At 35.0% G+C, this 26451-nt stretch overlaps 1 protein-coding gene across 4 annotated transcripts in view; it reads left to right on the top strand.

The window, feature by feature from the left end:
• The first annotated feature begins 21630 nt into the window (after window positions 1–21630).
• Window positions 21631–26451, top strand: part of Pkib (cAMP-dependent protein kinase inhibitor beta) — a 106023-nt gene continuing 101202 nt past the window's right edge. For 2 of the 4 annotated variants that reach the window (XM_078019275.1, XM_021720382.3), the window contains exon 1: window positions 21631–22033. The gene's annotated coding sequence lies outside the window, so the exon portion shown is untranslated. Of the gene's footprint in view, window positions 22128–26451 lie in introns of all 4 variants that reach the window. The other 2 variants (XM_021720383.3, XM_021720381.3) reach the window with 2 other exon arrangements.

Raw genomic sequence — 26451 nt, 5'->3', positions numbered from 1 at the left:
TAGCAGCACAATTCACATTAGATAAACTGTAGAACCAACCTATATGTCCTTCAATAGGTGAGTGGATAAAAAAAAATGTGGCATATATACACATTGGAATATTACTCAGCAATAAAAGAGAATAAAATCATGGCATTTGCAGGTAAATAGATGGCATTAGAGAATATAATGCTAAGTGAAGTCAGCCAATCCCCCCAAAACAAATGCCCAATGTTTTCTTTGATATAAAGAGGCTGATTCATAGTGGGATAGGGAGGGGTTAGAGGGGAAGGGAAGGGACATGGGGTTATTAATGATGGTGGAATATGATGGTCATTATTATCCAAAGTACAGGTATGAATACATGAATTGGAATGAATATACTTTTATACAACCAGAGATATGAAAAATTGTGTTCTATATGTGTAATAAGAATTGTAATACATTCTGCTGTCATATATAAATAAAAAATAGATAAATTAAAAAAAGAAAGTATTACACAAAAAAACCAAAATTATTCTCTAGTATTTTCTCTAGGCACTGTATATTAAGATTACATTACAAATAATAAATATTATTACTGAAAATAGAGCAGCAACCTGTTCATGGTTCAGCTTGGGGAAATCTGATTTATTCTCAGGCAAGGAGTCACACCAAATAAACAGCACACCTTAAATATAATCAACTGCTTCTTATTTAGAGAGATTAACGTGTAAAGAAACGAAGAAATTGTGAATACAAAGATAATACACTCAGCTTCTTTATGATATTGTTAAAAGCAAATTTCTAACATGCATTCTAGGGCTGGAGGTGTAGTTCAGTAGTTGATCATGTGTAAAGCCCTGGGTTCAATCCCCAGCATTGCAAAAGTAAAAAATAAATAAAGTGCTTTCTTGTTGATAAAATTAATGCATCTCTTGTTTTCTTTTCCCTTTCTATATTTTTCATTGATGCATTATAGTTGTACATAATTGTGGGATTTGTTGTTTCATATTTGTACATACACAATATAACAATATAATTTGGCCAATATCCCTCCCCAGCACTTCCCCCTGTCCTCCTCTCCTCACAATCCTGGTTCCTTTCCCCTACTGATCTCCCTTTGATTTTCACAAGACCTGCCCCCCACCACCGCCAGCACCTTTCTTTTCTTTTTTTCCTGTCACATATGAGAAAAAAATAGGACCCTTGATTTTCTGAGTTTGGCTTATTTCTTTTAATATAATGGTCTCTAGTTCCATCCATTTTCCTACAAATGACCTAATTTCAGTTTTTCTTTGTGACTGAATAAAACTCCATTATGTTTTATGTAAAATTTGAAAGTAAACTAATTTCAGTGAACTTATACTGAAATTATTTAACAATCATTTTATCTTTGATTTGTATTAAATTGTTCAATACACAAATGTTTTTAAAATTTCTTTTCCCTGCTCTTTGAAAATAAATAGAAAGTTCCATAGGAGCACAGTTAAATTTAAGCAATGAAATCATTTTCTTGAAGACTCTTTTTTAGGCTAAAATGATTTAAGTCTCAGCATGATAAGAGTGTTTTCCTACAATCCTTAATTATGAATTAAAGAAAGCAAGACTCTAAAAATTAATTGACATTGATGGGAAATTTAGAGCTCTAGAATATGATTTGTGCATGTAATGATGTTATGTGTTTTTATGTATTCTATGAAATGAAGGTAATTATGAAACCCATAATATAATGAAATTAATATTCATTAATTAAATTAGAAATAGATTCTTCCTCCTATACTTCTCATTCTCTTCTTTAAAAATTAACTGACTTTTCTCTTAGTATGGTATTAAAGTGAATCATTTTTTGGGAAAAATTTTCCCAGCCTCTCACTGCCAGGCTTCCCTGAGCACTATGCTTTTTGAGCTCTCCACCATTGAGACTAGTATTTTTCTGTATCATATCTACATGCCACATATACCATAAGCATCAGAGCATATTATTTGGTCTTCTATTTTATTGGTTCCTGGTGTACCTGCTTTTTCCTTTGTTTTCTAGACCGAATCTGTTTTAGCAAGCCTCTAAAATGAAAAGTCAATGGATAAGTTAAAAAATAAGGTTTGTTTTTATTCCCTATTGCATTGTGCTGAATACATTGTCTGACACAGTCTGTGGTAAATTTACTTTCTTTTGCACCCTCTAGAAAATGTGGGTTGCAGTTGATGGAGAAACAACCATTATCATCAGTTCTTGTTATCTGACCTATCACCAGGTGGATAGCTCTGATTCTATATGAGACTCTAGTTTGCCAGATACTCAGAATCCTTCATTAATCACAAGCTCAAGATATACTTCAATTCCTAGCAGAGCAAGGACCTTCAGCTATTTATTGCACATCCAGGTACCAACTCACTCTTCAAATAACCCTAGTAATTTTGTGAAAGTAAAAATTTACTGAATCATACTGTGTTTTGGAAGAATTGAACCATTATAATCATATAATTTTCTATATAGAGGGTAAATAGACCCAGGTCTTGGTATTGCAATTTAGGATCTCCTTGGAAATGATGGGTTTTGTATGAGGATTTCCTCACCCACTATCAGGTATTCTCATAGTTGTTTTTATTTCTTTAACAATGTGAGATTTTCTTTTCCATCTTGATTTAAGATTGCAAATTATTATAACAAGGCATTGATATGCATGAAAAGCTGAAAAGAAATAAAGAAGTAATGCAAATGACTTGGTCAGAAAGCCTCACAAAGGACCTAAATGGATTTGGAATGGGAGATTGTAAGAAATTGTAAATTCAAATACCTTGCTATATAAATGAAAGGTGCCAAATTTAAAATTACAAGGAATGAGATTAAAGGTTTAAAACAAATTCATTTTCTCTCTTACACAAACATAATCCTTCTTTCAGTGTGCTTTCTTTTTTTAATTCCACAAGTTGCTTATGCATATTTGCCTTCATTTTATTTTTCTGTTTTTCTTCCTTATTATGTCTTAATCTCCTTTGTGGGCAGGGGCTTCTGCAATTCTTAATTGTTCCAGGTGTCTCTGCTACTGAGAGTAATAGTCATTACTTGATTGAACTATGAAGAATGTTTTTGCACTTACTGTCTTTGTGTATGATACAAATAAATTTTTTTCTATCTTTGTATCTCCACAGGCAAGAGTGGTATGAGTGGAAGGTGGACAGTGAATACAGGTGTGGGATATGACATCATTATGGATATTTTGTACTTATTCCCTTCTCCTTTTACACACACACACACATACACACACACACATACACACACACACACACACTTTGAATATTATCATGTATAGTATATAGTTAGTAGTGCCCCCAAAACCATTGTAACTTTTGATAGCTGAGAGGACTTTGTAGTTGTTCATAGAATTAACAATTATATCCTAATAAACAGCTTTATACTAATAAAATACTAAAGTCTTGGAATTACCCAGGTCATCCTTGAGCAGCTTCATGTGTCCTTGTAGTTAAGTATTTATTCTTCACCAGGAAGAACTTTATCACCCCACAGGGTTTCTTTTATTTCTCCTGTTTGCCATCAAAAAAGAGACATGCAAAAGAGAATATAAGAGAGGGATATGTGCTATGTAATAACCCACTCAGTTGTTGACTTGTGGCATTCATCCAGATGTGAACAATAGGAAATTATTCCAAAGGCAAAGAACATTCTTGTACTAGATTATCCTACTATTAAGGTTCTGAGTACAACATCTGATTTTTCTTAAAAGCCACTAATATTAATGTTTATAAATATAACCATAAAAATGGTTGAAGGGTAATATTTCCTACTAGAGGGGGCTAAACTAAAAGATATGTCATCAGGCATCTTTCCTATCCTATGTTGCTATGACAATAGTCACTTTCTTTGTGGCTATGGATGGTTTCATAGCATGGTAACTCTTTTGAACTACTTGTGATAAAAGGGATTGATGACCATACTGACAATTTATTAAATACAAATATCTTTATAAAGAGCCTGAAATAGAGTCTCTACAATGTCAAGAACTTTAGTCTGCTTTGTTCTTTTTGTATTTCAAGACTTAAAACATAGCAGTCACTAAGGAAATATTTATTGAAAAATTAGAAATATTGACATAGTATTCTTCATTTTGTTGTCTTTGGTTTTGCAAGTTGTGTCTTATTTTCCTGTTCTCATATTAATATACTGAAGATTTATAAATAACAAATAATGTGAAGAGATAAATAATTGTCTTATCAATCAAGATGGAAAAACACATTATGATTATCTTTTTTCTTTTTTACTATTTCAAATAGGTTAATTATGTCATTTTATGCTTTAGTTATTGCATAACATACTGTAGAAATCAAATAGCTCTCATGAAGATAATTTGGAACAACTTAATAGAGTTATTTAATAATTTTATTAGCAGAATGTTTCAAATATTTTATTACTAGTCTGAAAACAAAAATATAAAGATAAAAATATCTTCTACATTATGCAGATAGACAGGCATGCCAAAGTACTTCTATGGAAGAACTTACACATTCTTTTTTTATTTGTTCTTTTTAGTTATACATGACAGTAGAGTGTATTTTGACATATTATATATACATGGAGTATAACTTCCCATTCTTGTGGTTGTACATAATGTGGAGGTACATTGTTCTTATATTAATATATGAACATAGGAAAGTAATATCCAATTTATTCTACTTTCTTGTTCCCATCCTTTCTTCTTTCTCTTCATTCCCCTTTGTCTAATCCAAAGTACTTCTATTCTTTTGTACTCTTCCCCACCCTAATTGTGTGTTAGCATCCACATACTGGAGAGAACATTTATCCTTTGGTTTTTTGGAATTGGCTTATTTCACTTAGCACGATTGTCTCCAGTTCCATCCATTTACCAGTAAATGCTACAATTTCATTTTTATTTATGGCTGAGTAATATTCCATTTTGTATATACACCACATTTTCTTTATCCATTCATCTGTTGAAAAGCATGTAGGTTGGTTCCACAGCTTAGCTATTGTGAATTAAGCTGCTATAAACGTTGATGTGGACGCATCATTGTAATATGCTGTAAATTCTTTGGGTATGTACCAAGGAGAGGGATAACTGGATCAAATGTTGGTTCCATTTCAAGTTTTCTGAGAAATCTCCATACTGCTTTCCAGAGTAGTTGCACCAATTTGTAGTCCCACCAGCAATGTATATCTTTTCCCCCACCTCCTTGCCAACATTTTTTGTTATTTATATTCTTGATAATTATCATTCTGACTACAGTAAGATGAAATCTCAGAAGATTTACACATTCTTAATAGCAATATTTGATTGTTTCTAAAAATTGAGAATTTTTGTTCTCATAAGGACTGGGGTGATAAACCAAAATGACACTTATTAAAGGTGAGACTCATAATTCATCTTGCAGGATACAATTATTCACAAATAACTTTCTAAAATACCTCTTCAGCATTATCAGGCATTACCTCTTTTGCTTATCAAGTTGTTAAATTAAATCTTTGTTGCTATTATTGTAGAATACTATCTTAGTTCCACACCTTCTTCCCACCATTTGTTTTAACAAAATTCACTCAAACTCAACACACACATGGATGGTGCAGTGTCAATCCTAATGTATCCTTTTAGTTTTCTTCTTGGTAAAAATACCAACTATAATTAACAACGTAAGTCAAAATGATGATATTAATAAAAATAACAATTACACATTGTGGGTTAATTAATTAATTTTTATAGACTTAAGTTGTTATTTCTTGAATTGAGAGGTTAATACTTCCTTAAAAGTCTCTGAGACCAATGAGAACAAGGTGGAGAGTCTGTTTAGCTTGTCAACCTTCCACTCTTTTCCTGGAAAGTATCCTTTTTGGTAATTTCACTTGGATGAAAAACTAGAGAGTTAGTCTTCATTGTGAAGTTCTAACTTGGGAAGTCACAGAGAAGTTAAGGAAAGTCTTTTGTGTTTGAGTGTGTGTGTGTGTGTGTGTGTGTGTGTGTGAAAGAAAGAGAGAGGGAGAGAAAGAGAGAATCTAATTTTACATATAAGAGATTAGTCATCATTAATTAGAAAACCATTAAGAAAGAGAAGAATGTAAGAAAGTTTCAATTATTAAATATGTATAAGATTTCATAATAGCTTCTTCAAATTATTGTTACAGATTTTTCAAAGAAAGTATACTTTTTCTCTTATCTCATGGGAACATCAAATAAATAAGTTAAATTAAGTTTTATACTTATTCACCAGAGGTTAAACATGCTAATACAAGAGTCAAACAGTGACTGGAATTTATAATAAATCCTATATTAACTCAAATATATATAGAATTCTGACCAGACAGCCTAATTTTCTCTAAATAAATTCATAAACTAAATAACATCAAAGCAAGTTAGGGGTCTGTGATATTCTGATTAACAATGAGTAGAATCATTCCACATTTACAAGAAACATGCAAAGATTAAATAACAATATCAGTCAGATACTATTAACTTTATGTCATAGAGGCTTAAATATGGTTTAACAATAAACATATAAAACAGCAAATTTTATTAACTCCATTATTTTTTAAGCTTGGAAAAGTGATCTCAATGAACTAAGAAAGTATTTAAAAATAGGAGTTGAAACTGAATATGAGTTGTCTGATTAATTTATTATTATAGCAAAATATTAAATTCATGAAGCATCCCATTCACCAAATATCATGATCATTAGAAAGGTATTTATCCCATACAGCAAAGCAAGGTATACACAGAGCAAAAAAGGGTATGCTAAATAATTAAACACCTCTCAACTTCACTTCCCCTTTGTAGAACTGAACTCTTTACATGCTAATATTCTAATGGTTGGTTAAATCACTGGGCTAAAGCTGAAAGGGGCTATCAAGTACTTTATTTCTCTCTCTCACAGAGAAAGTTAGGTGTATAAAAGTGAAATTAAATTATGTAGATAAACATTGCAAGTTAATGAAAGAACAACAGCAAAACAATTTTCTTTCAGTCTAGGGGTTCTTCTCTTGCTACTATCTTGCTGCACCAAGAATTCTGTTACAAAATTATTGGGATTGGGTGAGAGTATATTTTCTTGCATGATCTGATCATTCCTGATGTTTGTGGAGCTGTTATTACTCCCCTATGTTAATCATGCTGAATCCTTGTAAAATGTGTCTCTAACTTGGTTTTCTCCTGGCTCCTTTTTGTTGTTGTTTAAAGATGACACACTGTAGTCCAGGTGCAGTGATACAAACCTGTACTCCCAGTGACTTCAGAGGCTGAGACAGGAGGATCACAAGTTCAAGGCCAGACTCAGCAATTTAGTGGGGTCTTAAGGAACATAGTGAGACCCTATCTCAAAAAAAAATGTTAAATGGCTAGGGACATATCTCAGTAGTAAAACACCTCTGGGTTCAATCCCTAGTACTAAAAAATAAAGAAACTAAAAAAAAAAAAATAAAGATGACACAGTCTAAAACTGATTTGGTTTTGAGACTTGAGAACTTAGAAATGTCACCAATTAAAGGGAACCTCTTTTTGATAGCAATAATGTTTTGCCATGTTTATGTTCCTAGTTGCTAAAAGAATGACTGAGGTATAATAAATATTCTTTGAACTAAATTAACCTAGACAAATTGATATTGGTTTCATGAAACCATACTTTGAAATCATCTACTGAATAAGAGCTTCAATTTTTTCCTCTGTGTGGGTAGATGTTTAAATATAAAGTAAGTAAACTATGATCTATTGAACGAAGGGTGACATTTTTCAACAGGAAAGTATTTATAGTTCTGTCCTGATTAGGTGTTTTCATTGTATTGTAATTGCTAAATGTATTCTTGACACTGACATGTGGTTCTCCTTTTATACTTTATATACTTTTATACTTTATATACTTTTTTCAACTGATTAATAGTATAATGTTATGAATTACTTTATATTGTTTGTGTTTTCATTCAATTTTTGTATCTCCATATAGTTCTTTTGCCTTTGAAGCTAGTATAATTTTAAAGAAAGTTCAAATAAGTGAAGAGATGTATATGTTTAGTGCAAACAAATAGGAATTTTAAAAACTCAGGGGAAAATGGCTCTATTTTTCTGTTTGCTTTATAGCGAATATCATATTCAAATATCTCTTCTTGAGAATGTCCTTAGTCAGCACACTCCTTAGGCAATCTCTTCTTTATCCAGCAAATATGTGCACTACTTAGAGTAGATGATATAGCAGATGAAGGGGCTTGCATTTAGGTAAATAGTCTAGCAAATAGGACTTGAGACTGAACTTGGGCAGCTAGGAATTTGGAGAACAAGAACTCCAACTTTTTTAGTACAGAGCTCTTCAAGCCTTGGTTAACTTGGGGCCACGGGAAGCATGTAAGCACCTATTAAAATCAATTTTCTTTTGCCTGTACTTGAGTGAGGTGCTCAGAGGGAATAATAACTTCATTCTCATACAGTATTCATTGTTTTCAACCGAAGGTAAAATAAACAACTTCTTTATTCAGATAAATAAAAGCAAACTGAGTGATTTGCTTATTTTTGTACTTTTAGTTTTGAAAGCAGACATTTTTGTAGCCTACCTGTAATTGTTTAAATAATATCTGTTAATACATTGCCCCCCATATTATTTCTTGTTAAGTCTTCCCAGAAACATTACAGATACCGCCCCCCAACTCCCTGCCTTGTGCTGGAGACAGAATTTGCTGGGCAAGTGTTCTACCACTGAGTACACCCCTAAGCTCACATTGTAGCTCTTACATATGCCATGAGTATGTATGTTCTGTGAATGAATCTCTGAAGAACAGCAATATGGCATGCAGATCTGGAGCATTTCTAGGAAATTATCTAGACTTCTTTTCTAATATTGCAGGTGAGAACTCAGAGTCTGGAGAGGCTGCATGACTTCTAATTAGCAGCAGACAGCGTGCCAGTTTCTTTGGACTCCTGCTGCAGTGTGTTTTCCATCAGAAAACATAACTGCTGCTAAAATGAAAGGATATTTATACCTCCAACTTTGGGATTGAGAAGGTTTTAATGTAACTGCTGAATCTTTATGACCCTATTATAACTTCCTAGTACAGAAAATCTCTTCAGCTAAGATGGACAGTAGAGAAATTTCACTTCTCAAGTCTCTTTTGAGTTACATGTTAAGTACATCAGGATTCATAAAAAGAAATGTTTAATGAAGTAATGCTTTTATCATAAAATTCTGGAAAGGACCTAAATGTTTCCATACAGAAGAATGACTAAGTAAATCTTAATGGTTTTGTTCTATGAAATACTATGAAACAGCTAAAATGAATGAGTCAGACCTATGTTTGGCAATGATGTCAGAATACCAAGGCATTGTATAATAAAAAACGAAAGCTGCAAAACATTAGTATTTGAAACACATAGCCATGGAAAAAATGTTAAATGGTATTCCTGCATTTCTGTGATTTGTATGTAAAAGCATTAACCAAGGGAAGAAAATAAAAAACGTCAAATTGTGATAGAGATAGTTACTTAGAGGGTAGTAGGACTAAAAGTTGAAGAAGGTGGCTTTCAAAAGTGGTTTAACCGTACTTCAAATTAAAAAAGATGTGTTTAAAAAAGGAAATATTAAAACATATATTTAGGCGGGAAAAACACAGTATACAGAAATACTATATTATTGGTACACATGAGTGATATTTGATTAAAATGCTTATCTTTCTGAGCTGAGTCTGCTGCTAGCAAACACGTCATCTGAAAATGAAGCCTTTTTCACAGAAGAAGAGCTTCATGAATAGCTATTTTACACTAAATATGATTCACAGTGGAACTTTGTAAGGTTTATTTATGGGAAGTAGTGTGGAGGTTAAGATCACAGGTTAGGGCTCAGATATAAGTTAGTTTTGAAACTTAGTTCTACATTTACAGGTTTTGAGATCTTGGGTAAGTTTTTTAATCTATCTGCGCCTCAGTTTACTCTTTTGTTAAAGGCACTTTTCTGAGGAAGTAATGAATGAGGAAACGAATGAAAGACATATAGCTCAGTAAGTGCTCAGTAAGCTAGAGAACAATGATTTTTTGGTTCTGTTCCATTGGAAGTATATAAGTAGAACTATAGCAGAAATATTATTGTTCTACAAATGAAGTGTAGACAAACTTTTTTATTAAAGAGATGAGGGTTTAATCTTCATGGCGAGCACTTATGGATAATGGCAAAACAATCAGATTTTTTTCTTGTTCTAACCAGAGAGTAATTGAGAGCAGAATGTGGCCAGAGAGAGCCTGGAGGTGACCGAGGTGTGGGGACACTTCCTTAGTATGCTATAAGGCTGTCCTACAGGGCTGAAAAGAGATTGAAATAGGTAAAAGTATGGAGAGTGTCTGCTAATGCTAATTTATACTTCCTAGTCGTATGCCCTCCCGATTATAGGAGTATCTTTCAAAAGTTTTACTTAAGAAAATGTGGATCTCAGCCACCAAGGCAGATTATGGTTTATCTAGTTCTTAAAGTTATCTTTAAGGCAGGACACTCTGCAACCTCCAGTCTCTCTTTGTTAAGTAATTCTATAACTGGAAAGATCTCTCTTCCCATTTTTTAAAGTCACTTATCACATACACACATATATTTTGCTAGGTTAGGAAAACCATAAATGACTACATGATTTTCTTCTAAATTACTAAACAGCTACTGGAAATTATTGCTTTTCAGTATTAATTGTATTACTAGAATCCCCTTCATTGCTTCCTTCACTGGAAAAAGGAGATAGTAACATTCTTACTTTATTATCATAAATTTATTATCATAAATCCCTATCAGTTTTAACTTATTAAAGCCAATTGTCAAGATGGTAGTTAAAATCCAAGTCAAAAACCCCCTATTCTGTTTTGCTTCTTTAAAAAAATAATTAAACTATATCTTTGCTTTTACCAGTTTCCTTCATTTCATCAGTGGAATTTGTCTTGTATATTAGTCTTTATTCAATAACTAGTTAAGTTAGAATGACACTAAACCAAATTTAATAATCTTTTATTGACTGTAGAAGTACTGTTCTTAAAAAAAAGTATGGCTCAAACTGATTTTCTGTCTATAAATTTTGCCTTTTCTGATAATGATATTTCCTTGGGGAGGCAGCAGGATATCATTTGTAAAAGGAATTAATAATTAGTTCCATAATGTTTTGCAAATCACTTCCTTTTAAATTCAATGGGATGTATTTTAACTAAACAGCCTCTAACATTCCTTCTTGATCAAAATTTCTACTATTACAATTGGGGTTTTGAATAACTTTATTAAACTTTTTGTCAGAACAAAGAAAACTGCTCTTATTTTAAGTTAAAGACTTGAATAAATTCTAGAAAATTATAATCATTACAAGAATCATATTTAATACTAAATAGTCATATACAGTGTCTGATAATTCAGAATCAAGAGATTTGGAACCAATTTTCAGGAAAGAAGTATCCTTGTTTTCTTGAATGTTTTTCTACAATTTTCTCACCCACTTGAAACTTTTCCTATAAAATGCATTTGTCATCACAGAAATCCGATTAACCTAAACGCTAGGATTACTGTCCAATGATGAAAGGAATTGCCTTTCTTAGAGTAATGAAAACACAGTTTATCCTAAGTAAAACCTCAAGAGATTAACCACTGAGTTAAGGATGCAAATAGAAAGTGTTTCTCAAACTCAAGTATTACACAGATTATTTGGAGATCTTGTTAAATGCAGGTTGTGATTCAACAATACTTGGATGGGGTCTAAGAGTTTATGTTTCTAACAAACTCCCTGATGGTACCAATTTTACAGGTTTGAAATTTCTTATAACAATAATTCATGAAATATTTAGGGCAGGGTATGGCTATTATTCTTGGTTTGAAACCTATGAGTATTTGGAGGTCACTTTCTCTTACAGTCTTTCAGAGACTAAATACTGAGGATAAAGATGTTGGGTACCAGCCTCATGTGCATCTGAGCTACTTAACTTCCTTATTTTGAATGTCTCAGATAGTTTAACATGAACCAGGGAAAGGGTGGGAAAAGAGTTGACTGCATTAGGTTTATGTGCTTTGAACTTTTTTTTACAGCATAAAATTTGCATAAGCTGTTAATAAATAAATATTGTAGAATTTTTTTAGGAAATGGAGAAGAACCTGTAGTAAGTCATTAAGTGCATTAGTCAACTTTTTATATTAAAAGAAGAAAAGACTTATTTTGGCTCAGGGTTTCATTTATTTTGATGACTCCATTGCTATGGGCCTGATGTGAGGCAGAACATTATGGTAAAATCAGTTCATGGATGCCAGAGAGCAGAGAAAGAAAGAATGAGAGAGAGGGGAAAGAGTCAGGGGCAATATTTAGGTCTAAAGGGCATGTCCCCAGTGACCTATTTCCTCCAACTATGTTCCTCAACCTGTCTATAGTTTCCACCACCTCATCCACAGATGAATGCACTGATGAGGTCAAAGCTCTCATGATACTGTCATGTTCCCAAAGCCCCACATTTGAACATTGCTGAATTGGGAACTAAGCTTTCAACACATAAGGCTTTGGGAGACATTCCATATCCAAACCGTAACATTAAGTTAATGTAAAAGCTAAGAAGATGATCAGCATTGAACTTAGAAGTATTTTTTATTCATTTCTCTCCTTGAGATATAGCCTCAAATTGCTATTCATGGTGATTTTATCAATTATGTTCCAAGCACATGGCTGACACAGGCCCTTATTGATAATGAATACTCTATCATTAATATTCATAAGTATTAAAGTTTTAAAGGCAATATAGATAGAATTTAAATATAATCCTAGTCAACATAATACTTGTTCAAATCTAATGTAAAAACTTTACTTAATTTTAGATAAGGATGTGAATATCCATTTCCATTTTATCTGAAAGTCTAGATATAAATAAAAAGTTAGGGCCACATACATTGTCAGGAACAGAGCTGAGAATAGAACTTATCTCAGAATTATGTCAACCATAAAACTCTCCACACGTTTTCCTTTGGGAAAAAGGCAAGCAAATTCCTATTTTTCTTTAAGATTCCCTTCATTCACTCCAAAACATTCATTAACAGTTCACTCTGTGCAGTGAACTATTACTAAGTATCTCGTGAAGAAGGATTTACTGAAAACAAAAATTAAAAAATAAATAAATACTGTATGAACTTTTGCTGTAGTCAAGATGGAGTAATAGAGATGAGATTTACCCTCTGGCCTGGAACAATTAAAAAAAGCAGGTTATTAGGACAATGGTTTTCAGATATTGAGCATCAGGAAGCACAGGATAGTGAGAAAGAGGAAACAAATGAGGAGAGCACTGTGATTGCCTCAGATCAGTGTCTAAAGAGTTTCAGGTGACAGGGCAGGGAGGGGGAGCCCAGGCTGAGCCTCCTTATCTCCCATAATAGAAGAGATGGTGCTGGCCATCTTGGCAGTCAAAACAACTAGAGGTGGCAGTTCAGGGTTTTCTAGAAGAGGGATCTGTACAGAGAAAGAGATACTGAAATCTCCATAAGATCCTCTCAAGTCTTTAGTTACTTACAGGTTAGTTTACACATGTGAGAAAACTAGAGACTGGGGAAGAATAACCAGAAGGCACACAGGGAATAATCATCAAAGGTCACACAGAGCTGAGAGTGATTCACATTTCTTCCAGCCAAAGTGAAAAACTTTGTAATTCAAGAGACATTACATGGAGTACTCAAAATTTATTACCTCAGTAGAGTAGCAAAATAAGCCCTAATGACTTCTCTCAAATCCCACCTTACAAAGCCAAACAGAAAGTCTCAAAAGGGAAAACTCTTGCCAAGCAACTTAACTATGACCAAAACTAATATTTAAAAATACTAATAAGAGCACTGTGGCACATGCTTGTAATCACAGCAGCTGAGGAGGCTGAGGCAGGAGGATCGTGAGTTCAAAGCCAGCCTCAGCAAAAGTGAAGTGCTAAGCAACTCAGTGAGACCCTGTTTCTAAATAAAATACAAAATAGGGCTGGGGATGTGGCTCAGTGATTGAGTGCCCCTGAGTTCAATTCCCAGTACCAAAAAGAAAAAAAAGAAGAAGAAAATACCAATAAGAAAATAAAAATATCCATTACCTACTTAGTGAGGTAAAAATCACAATATCTGGTATCTAATCCTAGGCATGCAGGGTAGTGTGACCCAACTAAAGAGGAAAAATGACCAATATAAACAGATCCTAAATTGACACAGACAATGGAAATAGTAGAAAAGAACAATATGAAAGTTATTGTAATTACATCCCATATGATCATGAAAGTAAAGACCGAATATATTAAGTACAGACTTAGGAGATTTGAAAAAAGAATGAGCTCCAACTTCTGGAGTTGGAAAATATTATATCAGAGATGATGAATGCACTGTATAGAATTAATAGTAGATTAAATGCTACATAGTAAACAAAAATCAGTGAGCTTGAAGGTTTAGTATAGAATTATCAAAAATGAAATAGAGAAAAAGGCCAAAACAAATGAATCAGGCATCTATGATCCTTGGGACAATTTCAAGCAGCCTAAGCATGTGTGTGATTTGAATTGCCAAAAGAGGGAAGCAATGATAATAATTATATGAAAGAATGACTGGCATGTTTACAAGTCAAAAGGTCAACAGGAGTTATAGTTTGACTATTAAATGTCTTCCAAAGGTTCCTGTGCTAAAGGCTTGGTCACCAACCATGTCACTATTCAGAGGTGGTAAAATCTTTAGGAAAAGGAGTCTAGTGGGTAGTAGATAGGTCATTAGGGATGGATCCTTAAAGGAAATATTGAGAAGATCCTGACCTCTCTTCCTTTTTTCTCTTTTCCTCATGGCTGTCTTGAGGTGAATATACCTCCTCAATCATTTACTCCTGCCATGAAGAACTATGCTGCCACAGACCCACAGCAATGAGGCTGAGTGCGCATTGGCAAAAACTTCTAAAAATGCAGCCAAAATAAAGAATACTTGTTTGTCAAAGGTATTTGTCATAGTGACAAAAAAGCTAACACAATAGGCCTCAAGTACATGAAACATGAAGAAAACTACACCCAAGCCAACACAATAAAATAATTAAAATCATTATTAAAGAGAAACTCTTGAAAGTAGCTAAAAATTAAAACACACATTTGTACACCAGGAAAAATAGAGCAACTTCTTTGAAGTATTGGGAAAATAACCTGTCAACCAAAAATTTTTCTGTTGATCTTATTACTAAAGAAAAGGAATTTTAATTAAATAGTTTTAAATCAATCAGAAAGGCCTGAGACTTGCTTTGTATATCTTCAAGGTGGTTGTAAACCACTCTTCTTTTCTCCTTCCAAATCTTCCCCTTCCTTTCTTTATCTATTCAAGTTTGGGGGGACATTTTTTACCTTATGCATATCTATTATTTGGTAATGCTCAAGTTTATCTTGTAAAGGAAGATATCTAATTCTAGATATCAGCATGATACTAATCATTGAGAATTGTTTTTTCTCAGACATTATCATCATCCTAAATTATTAAATTAATAATGTCAATTATTCTGCTCCGTTTTCCCACAGCTGATCCCGAAGTGCTGCACAAGAAGGTAGTGATATTGTCATTATGATTATAAAACCACTTATGGCTCACAGGAGAATGTTCTTTATTTGGAATGGGAAAGGCAGAAAAGATACAAAAAGGGGACTGACTGCAGAAAAATTCTGAAGAGCATAATTGCCAGTAATATGAATCTAATCCCAAAACCCCAAGAAATAGTAATGCTAAAGATATTTCAACTGTTTAAGATACATTCAATTAAGTTATTTGCTTTGGATTTGTGGGCTAGTGTTAATTTTTACAGATTTTCTGACTCTTGGACAATATAAAGGAAATTATCAACAACAACAACAACAACAAAACAAATATCTGTACCAATAGTTTTAAGTTTACAATTTAACAAGTTTTTAAAAGAGGTTAGCTTTCAAGTCCAAATGTCCAGGAACATCCTAAAAAGCTTCTTTTTTTTTTTTCAGAGACTACCTAATTTCCAACGTGATTATGGGTATGGTTAAATTAGAGTCTACCTGAATCAAAAAAAAAGACTTGATTAATTTTATACGACAACATCCGTTGTACTTGTCTATAGTTATTGTGGAATTCATGGCCATAATAAATGATCTACTATGAAAATTACTGTATAATAAAGAGACAATACAGATGAAAAATTGTAAGGGCATGTCAAAAACTTAAGAGAGAATTATGTTTTTCTTTATTGGTAAAACAACCTGCTACCCTTAAATAGTTTAAAATTGCTATACTCCTTTTATTGCTGAGTAATATTCCATTGTGTATATATGCCACATTTTTTAATCCATCCATCTATAAGCGCATTTGCAGGTAAATGGATGCAGTTGGAGAAGATAATGCTAAGTGAAGTTAGCCAATCCCCCAAAATGGTGAATGTTTTCCTGATATAAGATGACTGACTCATAATGGGGTAGGGAAAGGGAGCATGAGAGGAATAGATGAACTCTAGATAGGGCAGAGGAGTGGGAGGGGAAGGGAGAGGGCAGGGGGTTAACAATGATGGTGGAATGTGATGGACATCATTATACAAAGTACATGTATGAAGACATGAATTGTTGTGAACATAATTTATATACAGAGATATGAAAAATTGTGTTCTATATGTGTAATAAGAATTGAGATTCATTCGGCTGTCATGTACTTAAAAAAAAAAGCAATTTAAAAAAAATAAAAATAAAATTGCAATACTCCCCAAGCATGTGAAAAAGAGGCATATAGTTTGGACAGCAACTTTGAACATGTTTGAATGAATTGCACAGAAATGGAAATTTTTCATCCATAAGCTTTCCGAAGTAGACATTTTGTGAATAGTACTTTGGAGAAATTTAGTGATATTACTTAAGAGTGGAAGGTACTAAATATAAGCATATCTTCAGGTATCAATGATGAAAATTGGACTAAGGAAGTTACATGGAATGGGAAGTTTCTTAGCTTATTCGGAAAATAGGATTTGTTTTGGAAAATGATAAGAATTACAGTGGGATGCAAGTAGATAGGCAATGTTCTACATGTTGTGCTGAATTTAGATTTAATAAGAAAGTCAATTCAGACACTTGCAGAATTTTAGTTCAGGGCAATACTTTAGTCATTTATCTTCCCTCAGCCATGAGAAAACTGACTTCACTGAGGTTACAAAGCCATGGTTAGTGCCATTTGAGATTGGAACCCAGGGTTTCTTGCTTTCAGTGGTCTTTTCATATTCCCTGTTACTCTGCAAAATTATGCCCCACTGACCAGGAACATTTCTTAGAAAATTTCTATTCTACATAATGAAAAGAAATAAGTCTCTTCCTTTCCCTCTGCTTCTCATTCTACAGTCTCTTATCTTCTAAAAGCCAATTGTTCCATTTCACAATCCTTCCATTGCCCAACTTTTCCCTTAATGAATGTGGGTTAGTAGCATTCTTCCTACTACACAGCAAAGACAGGGTCACAAACAAGCCCTTAAGCCATAGGCCACTATGTTGTGTAAATTTAGCTTCAGGGCAACTTCCTTAGAGGCCAACCCCAAATGGATACTCATCTCATCTTCTCTAAGCTTGGTCTAGTTATGCTGCTACCCACCTGCCACAATTTGGAATCTTCTTAATATCATCACTGGGAATATGATGCATGGAAACTGGTAGAATTTGTAGCACCTGTTCTGTCTTTAGCTGAATGGAGTAAGGACCAGAGAGTTATGCTTTTTAATGTGAGTTCCATTTGGCTCTGATTACACTTGGATATTTCTCAGAGTACTGATCAGCTGGAGGAAGAGAATGGGGTAGCACAGTTAGTCTTGATTTCAACATATTCTTCTCCATTTTTTATGATATATAGATTGTCCTCTATAAGTCATGGTTTGGGAAACTAGCTTTAATGTCAGAAACAAACACTACTCTGTCACTTCTAAATTTCACATTTTTAGGGTCAGATGAAATATGAAATACAGTCAAACTATAGACTCTGCTTTAGTACTAGGGAACCACATATGTCGCCTAGAATGTAGGGTAGGGAAAGAGAAGGAGCAGATAATCCTATTTCTTCAATTCCTTTTAACTAGATTTGGCCCTGTCTCAGGTACATAACTTTTTGCCTCAATGCCTTTTTGTCCCCAAAGATAGATAACAATTCTCAGGGATGTAACATCTCTCTGGACAGTTTTAACCTTCAGAATTTCATACCTATTAAATTTTATTATTGAAAAGCTTTAGAAGTATTAATAATCTTCATTTTATTATAGATATTTCAGTTTGCCAAATAAAACTGAAAATCTATCACCTGCCAGTGTCATTCAACCTAGCTATTCCTGTTGCCTCAGCAACCCTAGTTATAGCAGATTGAATGGTGGTCTCTTAAAAGATTTGTCAAAATTCTAATTTCTAATGCCTTTGTATGTGACCTTATTTGGAAAAAGTTTCTTTGAAGATGTAATTAAGGTAAGGATCTCCATGTGAGATGATTCTGGATTACCTGGGTGGACCCTAATCCTAGTGACCAAGTATCCCTATAAGAAGAGAACACAAGTCAGTAGAGGATAAACACAGAGAAGCATGAATATGAAAGCTTCCTGAACTGTGAGATAATAGAATTCTTCTGGTTTAGGTCACCCTATTTGTGATAATTTGTTATGGTCACTCTAGGAAACTAACTCATTCCAATACAGAAACATGGAGTAAAATGACTACTTTCACCTTTTGCTACTCAGATCACATTCAGTCTGGCCCTAAAGGGAGTAGAACCCAATCAATTTGAAACTTTGTTGTCACATCCTTTCTCCCTGCAAATCTTGATCTCCCCTCAAAATACAACCTCCTACATCTAGTTTCTCCAAAACTTTAATCTCCAGAGGGCTTATGCTGCTTCTTGCTTCATCCATCCTTCCATTTCTTTACTCTTCCTTACAGTTTTGGTTATGTACTCTTCAGAGCACAATGCAAGATGAAAATGTAGTCTCTTTGTTAAAAAATTAAGTATTTCAAGGGAGGGATAGCAGAGCATTAAGCAAAGCCTTATGGAAATGCACAGGTTGCAGGGTCAAGAAGCTGACTTTGTCTCCTCCATCTAACCACTCTGAACTTGCAGAATCCTTATTCAACATTGAAAAATACCACTACCTTTATAAAATATTCACTAATACTTTCTCCATATTCTGGCTTTAGGTGAAAATCAGCTTGCTTCTGAGAATAGTTTCCCCTACTTGTTCCTTCAATATAGACTGCCCAGTGTCCCATACTCTAGGGCCATGGGGATAGAGGGAGGCAGTGTTGGCATCCTTGTAGCTCCCCAGCACTGCACTGATAACCACCTCTTATACCAACCCTTGATCTACTTAGTCTCTTCTTCCTTAGATATGTACCTTCTTCCCCAAATTTGCATAGTCATCCACTCAATTTCAGATCATTCCACTGCATTCTTGAAAATCTTTGGTATCTTACTCATTCCTTCCTTACTCACTGGTACATTTTTATCACGTGAACATCTTAATCTTCACTTTCTTGATCTTCATTCTGTCACCCAACCCCACCGAGAGCTCCTCCATAAAGAATGTTACTATTATACCACCAAAACTTCAAAGAAAACTATCTTGCCTTTTGACTACAACCTCTTATCTTCCTAATTCCTGTTTGATCAAAAGTTGTTGTTTGTTGGTTCTTATTTTTTTCTTCTGTCTTTTGTCTTCCTTTATTTTTCTATCTAGTCTTAAATTAATCACATAGCCCTATCCTGCAGCTACTCAAAGACAGCATCTAAACTTTCTCTTTATTTTCTTTTTGCATCATATTACTTGATACAACTCCAAGTTGAATTAATTAAACTTTCTGCATTTAAAATCATACACTTGACATAATTTCACATGATATGTGAAACTACTGCTAACACCAATTTCTTGATTCAAAAACACTTTGGACTTATGGTCAGGTTTCGTCTACCATTCCCAGCAGCAGCTAGTGCAAACCTTCAAGGTATCTATCTGACTATATCACCTTTTTACTTTCATTGTGGAAATGAGAGGCCACCAACATTTTCAATCTGCTTTAAATAGACAAAAATATTGTAATAAATAGCATTTTGTAAGTCATTATTTTTCCTTAAGTGGAGAAATGATGTAAATATTTATTCATTTAAAAAGTACTTACTAAGCACCTGTTTTGTACAGGTGCTATTCTAGATATTGGGTATACAGCCCTCTTTGGGCATATATTTCAACGGTGCTGATTATTTCAGATATGTAGTTTAAAAGCATATCAGTGGGGTTTAATTATTTTATCCAAATTTCAGGTTTTATAAAACAAATTTGGGGGGGGAGTGGTACTGGGGATTGCATTAAAGAGCACTCAACCACTGAGCCACATCCCCAGCCCTATTTTGTACTTTATGTAGAGACAGGGTCTCACTGAGTTGCTTAGTGCTTCACTTTTGCTGAGGCTGGGTTCTACTGCCTCAGCCTCCTGAGCCACTGGGATTAGAGCATGTGACACTGCACCCGACACTGAACAAATTTTTTGAGTATAAGAAATAGTTTCAGAAAAATCTAATCATGGTAGTATAATACATAAGTTAAAACATTTTAGCATTATTCTTTATCACAAGATCCCTAAAATAAATAAGCTTTAGAATAATTTAACTTAGATAAAATTTATCCTTTTATAGAATATAATAATATTAGGCTTTAGAAACATGCCAAATAATAAGTTTTTAAGTTGTACTAAAGATAAAAAATCCCAATCTTTCTTATTAATATATGTATGATACACAAGAAACTATGTTCTTAGAAAACAAAATGTACCTCTTTAACCATTAAGAAAAATCACAACCTTTATTAACAGGGTGTAACTTAAGGAATGTCATTAACTTTGGAAGCAGAAAGACCTGAGTTCAAAACTGTTTGGATTTACCAAACTTTTCAACATCATTAACCTTACTGTGCCTCAGCTTATTATCTGCAAATAGAGATAATTATTATTACATTGTAGGGTTATGAATATTAAATAATTTAAAGAACCTAATTATAGCACTATTTGCAGACAATTTAAGTGGATGTTTACCTAATTACATATATTCATGTTTCACATGGCCTTGGCTAAAAGGGAAATTTGTAAATAGTAGGGAAGTGTCAAGTATCATAGGCCTTCAGTTCCAGGAAGCCAGAGACAGAATAAGCAGATTAATAACATTCAGAAGATTGAATAATTATGACTCTTAGAGGGGATCTCAGGACTTCAGTGAGAAACCACTTTCTCAAGGAGAAAAGAACTTCTTAATTTTTATCAGCAGCATGGTGATCCATTTTCTAAAACTTTTAAGGGCAAAAGGAGACCTTAATAGTAAGGTCATTATTTTCCTTAGTGAGAACCTAATCGCCAAATTCAATATACATAGAGCCCTGCGTTTCTTTGCACAAAAAGTCTTGCATTCTATTTTGTTTTCCAATCTGTCAATAAAAACTTAATAAACACGAAGACCCAGATTCTAGGTGCAGATAAGGAACTATGCACAGTCCTACCTTCTCCAAATAGCCACAATTAGAGCAAAGGGCAAACTTAGGGCACCTGGAGCCCAAACCCTAGGGGTGTGCACAAATCGGTCTACCAAAACCGGCTGGTAGCGTCAGTGAGCAGAGCAGCTAGAAGTGCGAAATTTCCTCAATGGTCGCCTGCGAATTCTTAACACAACCTCACCCAGGGGAACTGGGAGTGGCAAGCGGGGAAGACACGGGTTCTGTGACGATCTTGGATGATTAGTTAGTCGTCTGTTAACGTGCTTGTACGCAGGAAAAAGGCTTTCCCCCAGTGGCCAGCAGGGAATTGCCCTGGGGAGCTCTGCGGTAACCAGTTGTGCTCCTAGGACTGGAGCCTGCTCTGCTGCCGGGGGCGGGATCCGGTCGCTCCCTCCGCCCCACAAATCGCCGCCACCGCCTGGCTGCTCCCTAGTCCAGCAACTCAGACGAGGCCACAACCCGGTGGACTGTAGAGGCGGCAGTGAGCTAGAGCCCGCGTCGCAGCTAAGCGTCGCCTCGAGGCTGGGAGAGCCCTAGGGAGAGAGGACCTGGCCCAGGCAACGCCGGCATCTCTGCGCGCGGCTGGTATGTACCTGGAGGATCGGGAACAGGAATCGGTGTCACTGATGAAAGGACGGAGGGAAGGGAATAGGGGAGTCGGGGAGACTGAGCAAACGATGTAAGTGCAACTTTCCCATTTTCCGCTGGGTCTGCACAGCATTGGGGAAATTCAAGGCAGATATCTCTTACTAGGTGGACCAAATCTTGAACTGCTAGCTAGGGTTCTTTTATTAGAGTGAAAGGAGGCGCTCAGGTCAACAGGCGTAATCCGGAATGTCTGGTCATCTGCTTTTAGCTCACTCGCCACTGAAGGTGGGTATTGGTGACCTCCTGTTAGGAGTTGCTGAGCCTTTTTACAATCGCGCCGGCAATGCCACGTCGTTTTCTTTGGGCAGCTCTGTCCAAGCCCCAGGCAGCTAGTGGCCACGGGGTCAGCAGGGATACGCGTTCCAACCAGCTCTTCCAGCGGTAAGCTGTGTGACTTTAGTGAAGTCACCTCATTCTACCGGTTTCTGTCCCTTCTTGATAGACTATGCAGGTGAGTAAAATGGATGACCTCGCTTGTAGCGACTGGACTTTTTCCTTCTTCTAGGACCTGGGGCGGCCCCTGAAGAGGGACCTGAGTGCAAAGTGGTCGCAGGAGCAGAAGGGGCAGAGTTCCTAGGTCTCAGGAAACTGCTGCTGCCACAGCCCTTTGTGGAAGTTTCTGAAGGTGCCTTCCAGGGCAGATGATCCTGCTTTACCCAATCCCCGGGGTCACAGTGCCTTCCCAAGTCAGGTTGAGAACACAGGTCCTCAGGTCTTGGTAGAACTTAACCCTGAAAGAGCAGCCTGCCTAACTCATCCTTCAGAAAAGCGAAGGGCAGGAGCTAGGCGCAAGGAAATCACTGAAACATCCCTGTCCCTGCAGGTGGTGGTGTTAACTGGAGTCCATGCAGGACCCTGTAGGTCCTTATCTAAAGCTGATGACCACTTAAACTCTCACTTAGAAAAAATAAAATGAAAACTAAAACACTCATCAATGGTTGGATACTGAAAATGGATCAGAATTACATTTTTTTTTTAAAAGCCAGGATTGAACCAGGAGCACTTTACCACTGAGCCACATCCCCTGCCCTTTTAAAAATATTTTACTTAGAGACAGGGTCTTGTTAAAATGCTTAGTGCCTTTGCTAAATTGGTAAGGCTGGCTTTGAACTCGCGATCCTCCTGTTTCAGACTCCCTAGTCTCTGGGATTATAGGCATGAACTACCACGCCCATTTTAGAATTACTCTTGAAGCATTTCTTTGTATACTTCTAGATTCAAACTCCATCTGTCCACTTCCTCTCTCATAAGATGCCTTCCTTCTTATAGACATTGCCACACATTTGAAAATGTCTCCCTGGAATTTAATATTCAAAAAGCACAGAATTTGAATTATTAAAATGAGAACTGATTACCATAAAGCTCACAGGAAGCACTGGGACGTCAGGCAAGTAGGTTCTGGGTCGAGGTTAGTTAGCTCAGCATATTTCAAAAATTTGTTTCCTGAGATTGTTAAGCATATTTCAGTGCCCCTGTACTGACACTAACTTAAGAGAGTTCCTTTCTAAGAAGGTGTTTAGGAAGTACAAAAGTTCAATTTTGAAGCAAAGTATGAGAAGAAAATTTGGAGAAGTTTTTAGTAATTGACTTTTTAATCTTCACCACATTCAACAAAATATCATATTAATAATGGATTACATTATGCAGAATATTAAAAAATGTGGCAAGTTTTATTTCTGTTAAAGGATTTTTTTCTCTTCATTGGTCAGTTTTAAGCTGACCAGTTTACATTGATAATCAATAAATGTAATTTTCCTCATAATATTACAGTTGCAGTTTGCATTACAGATTTTTTTTTTACAAATTTGAAGTATAATTTGCAAGTTTACAAATCATACAGTGTATCCCTTTTACAGGCAAATGATTTTGAGAAACTTAGCCCTATCAATGATTTTTATAACAGTCTCCAAGTTGTAAAACTCCCATTAAAACCTAGTTTTAGGATATTTTCATCACTTTAAGATGGCTCATGCCTATTTATAGTCACTGTTCTCATCCTAGCTCTAGGCAACCATTAATTTCCTTTTAGTTTCCACAGATTTGCCTTTTCTGAATATTTCATATAAATAGAATTATATATCATGTGTTCTTTTGTTTATGACTTTATTAACTTAGCATGATGATTTTGAGGTTCATTCACGTTGTGGTATGTGTTTTTATTGCTGAATAATTTTTCATCATATGCATATACCATATTCTGTCTATTTACTAGTTGATGGGAATTTAAAATATTTCCTACTTGGGGCTGTTATGAATGATGCAAATCACATGCAAGTCTTTGCTATATCAGTGGCTTTCATTTATCTTGGGTAGATACTTAGGAGTAGAATATCTTGGTTGTATGCTAGACTTGTATCTAATCTTTAAAGAACATCATAAAATGATTTTTGGTAGAAATTATATATTTACAAAATGTAGACAGCTCTAGAGGAATGGAGGCTTCTTAGTGGACCAAATATGTTTTTATATGTATGTGGAGAGAGGGTTGAGATAAAACACTTCACTTCCTTTGAAATTTAGAGCTCAAGTACAGCAAACAAATTTTTAAAAGTTGTGGCAACTTTTCTCAGTAATATTTCTTGCTTAAGGTATTTTTTAATACTAACTAGGTTAATCAAGGCTAGATTTCCACTGAAATTGAGAATGAGAGCAATTTAAAAATTGTATTTCAAGATGTTGATGAGACTTGGCCCTGAATGGCTTGACAGCAAATATTTTCAATGCAAAAGTTTGATTGAATTAGGAAAAAAAAACTATTCCTTTCTGAACATCAGAAGCAAACAATAAACGATATGATAAAAGACTTCCAGTTTGCAGCTGCAAAAAAAAAAAAAAAGCAGTTTTATGAGTCTTCCCAGGGATAGTTCATACTACAGACTTTACAGAACAGATTAGATTTGTGTCCTCCAGTCACTCTAGTCTTAAGAACATGACTATGTCCAAGAGTTGTATTCTTTGTTAAAAGGAGAGTTGACTTGTTTGAAAGAGCAACAACAAAAGAATTTCACAAATGGTAAAAATGGAGCCAGACACCTTCCTGGACTCTTCCTTCCCACACTCCTGGCTTCCTTATAAACCCTAAAATGTGTTATGCTGATGAAGGAGGAAACCCCATTTCCATGGGGTGTGGGAATCAGCATTGGTAACTATAGTTTTTCATTTTAGGGAGTGAAATAAAGGGGGAAACTGAGGCCCCATGTGATAGCTTCAGGAGGAAAGCCATAGAAGAAAGGAAAGAGTTGAGTAGTCTCCCCAAGCCTGCTTAATTTTAATAATCACAAAATGATTTACTTCCAGACTAATTTTGATGGGCTGACCTAATGTATCTTGAGAAGACAACACTATTCTTAAAATCAGTGTGTGTGTGTGTGTGTGTAAACAAGGAAGGCTTATAACTCATGTGATTACATTTGTTTATGATATCTGTTTATTTTTATAAATGAAAATAAGTACTTTTATCATAGAGCCTCTGGAGTCAGGGATAATATTAAATCTCAAAAGGCTGAAATAAGTTCATTTTGTTTGGCTTTCCCAAAGAGGTCTTGAAATCTTATAAAAAACCAGATGATAGGTATGATGGATTTTGTAACATTTGGAAGGTTTGTTAAGAATCTGTCAAGTCAAAAGAAGAAGTTACAAAGGCTGATGCTTCCACAGAAACTGTTATGCCTCTTAGTTCTTAGTTCCTCTATTCCTCAGGAAGGATATCCATCATAGTTTTGTGGCATTGTAGTACAGAAGTGGAACTTTCCACAGTACTGAAAAGTTAGAAAATACCAGCGGGGGGGGGGGGCGGCGGGAACCCAACACATTTCTAGTGTCTTTCAACCATATATACATACATGACCTGTTGTACATGTAACCTCTGAAAAAGTTAGTTTTGAAGGGCATTCAACAAACTATTTTAGTTGTTCAAAGCAAGAGTTTCTAAGGAGTGAGTTAGAGCAACAGAATGAGGAATGAAGACTATTCACATTCCATAAATATCAGGACCTGAAAATAATTAAGCTTAATAATATCTAGGATATGAAGTTATACAGAGAGGGAGCAGTCAAGAATATTTCTCAGATCCTTGGTTAGTAGTTGTAAGCTAGCGCTACTTGTGAACATAGCAATGTGAGAATGTGAGTAGATTTGGTGGGTATACTAGATTATGGATCCCTCAAATTCATGTTCTTTCCAGAATCTCAGAATGTGACCTTATTTAGAAATAGGGTCACCTAGATGCAATTAGTTAGGATGAGGTTATACTGGGATAAGGATGTCTTTTAATAGAGGTCAGAAATATATAGAAGGAATATGAACATGTGACAATGGAGGTAGAGACTGCAGTTACGCAACTTTAAACCACAGGA

Source organism: Ictidomys tridecemlineatus, chromosome 8, assembly GCF_052094955.1.
Source record: "Ictidomys tridecemlineatus isolate mIctTri1 chromosome 8, mIctTri1.hap1, whole genome shotgun sequence".
In the NCBI taxonomy this organism is placed as follows: Eukaryota; Metazoa; Chordata; class Mammalia; order Rodentia; family Sciuridae; genus Ictidomys; species Ictidomys tridecemlineatus.
Note: the sequence above shows the minus strand (reverse complement) of the source record. Positions and strands in the feature narration are given on the sequence as shown.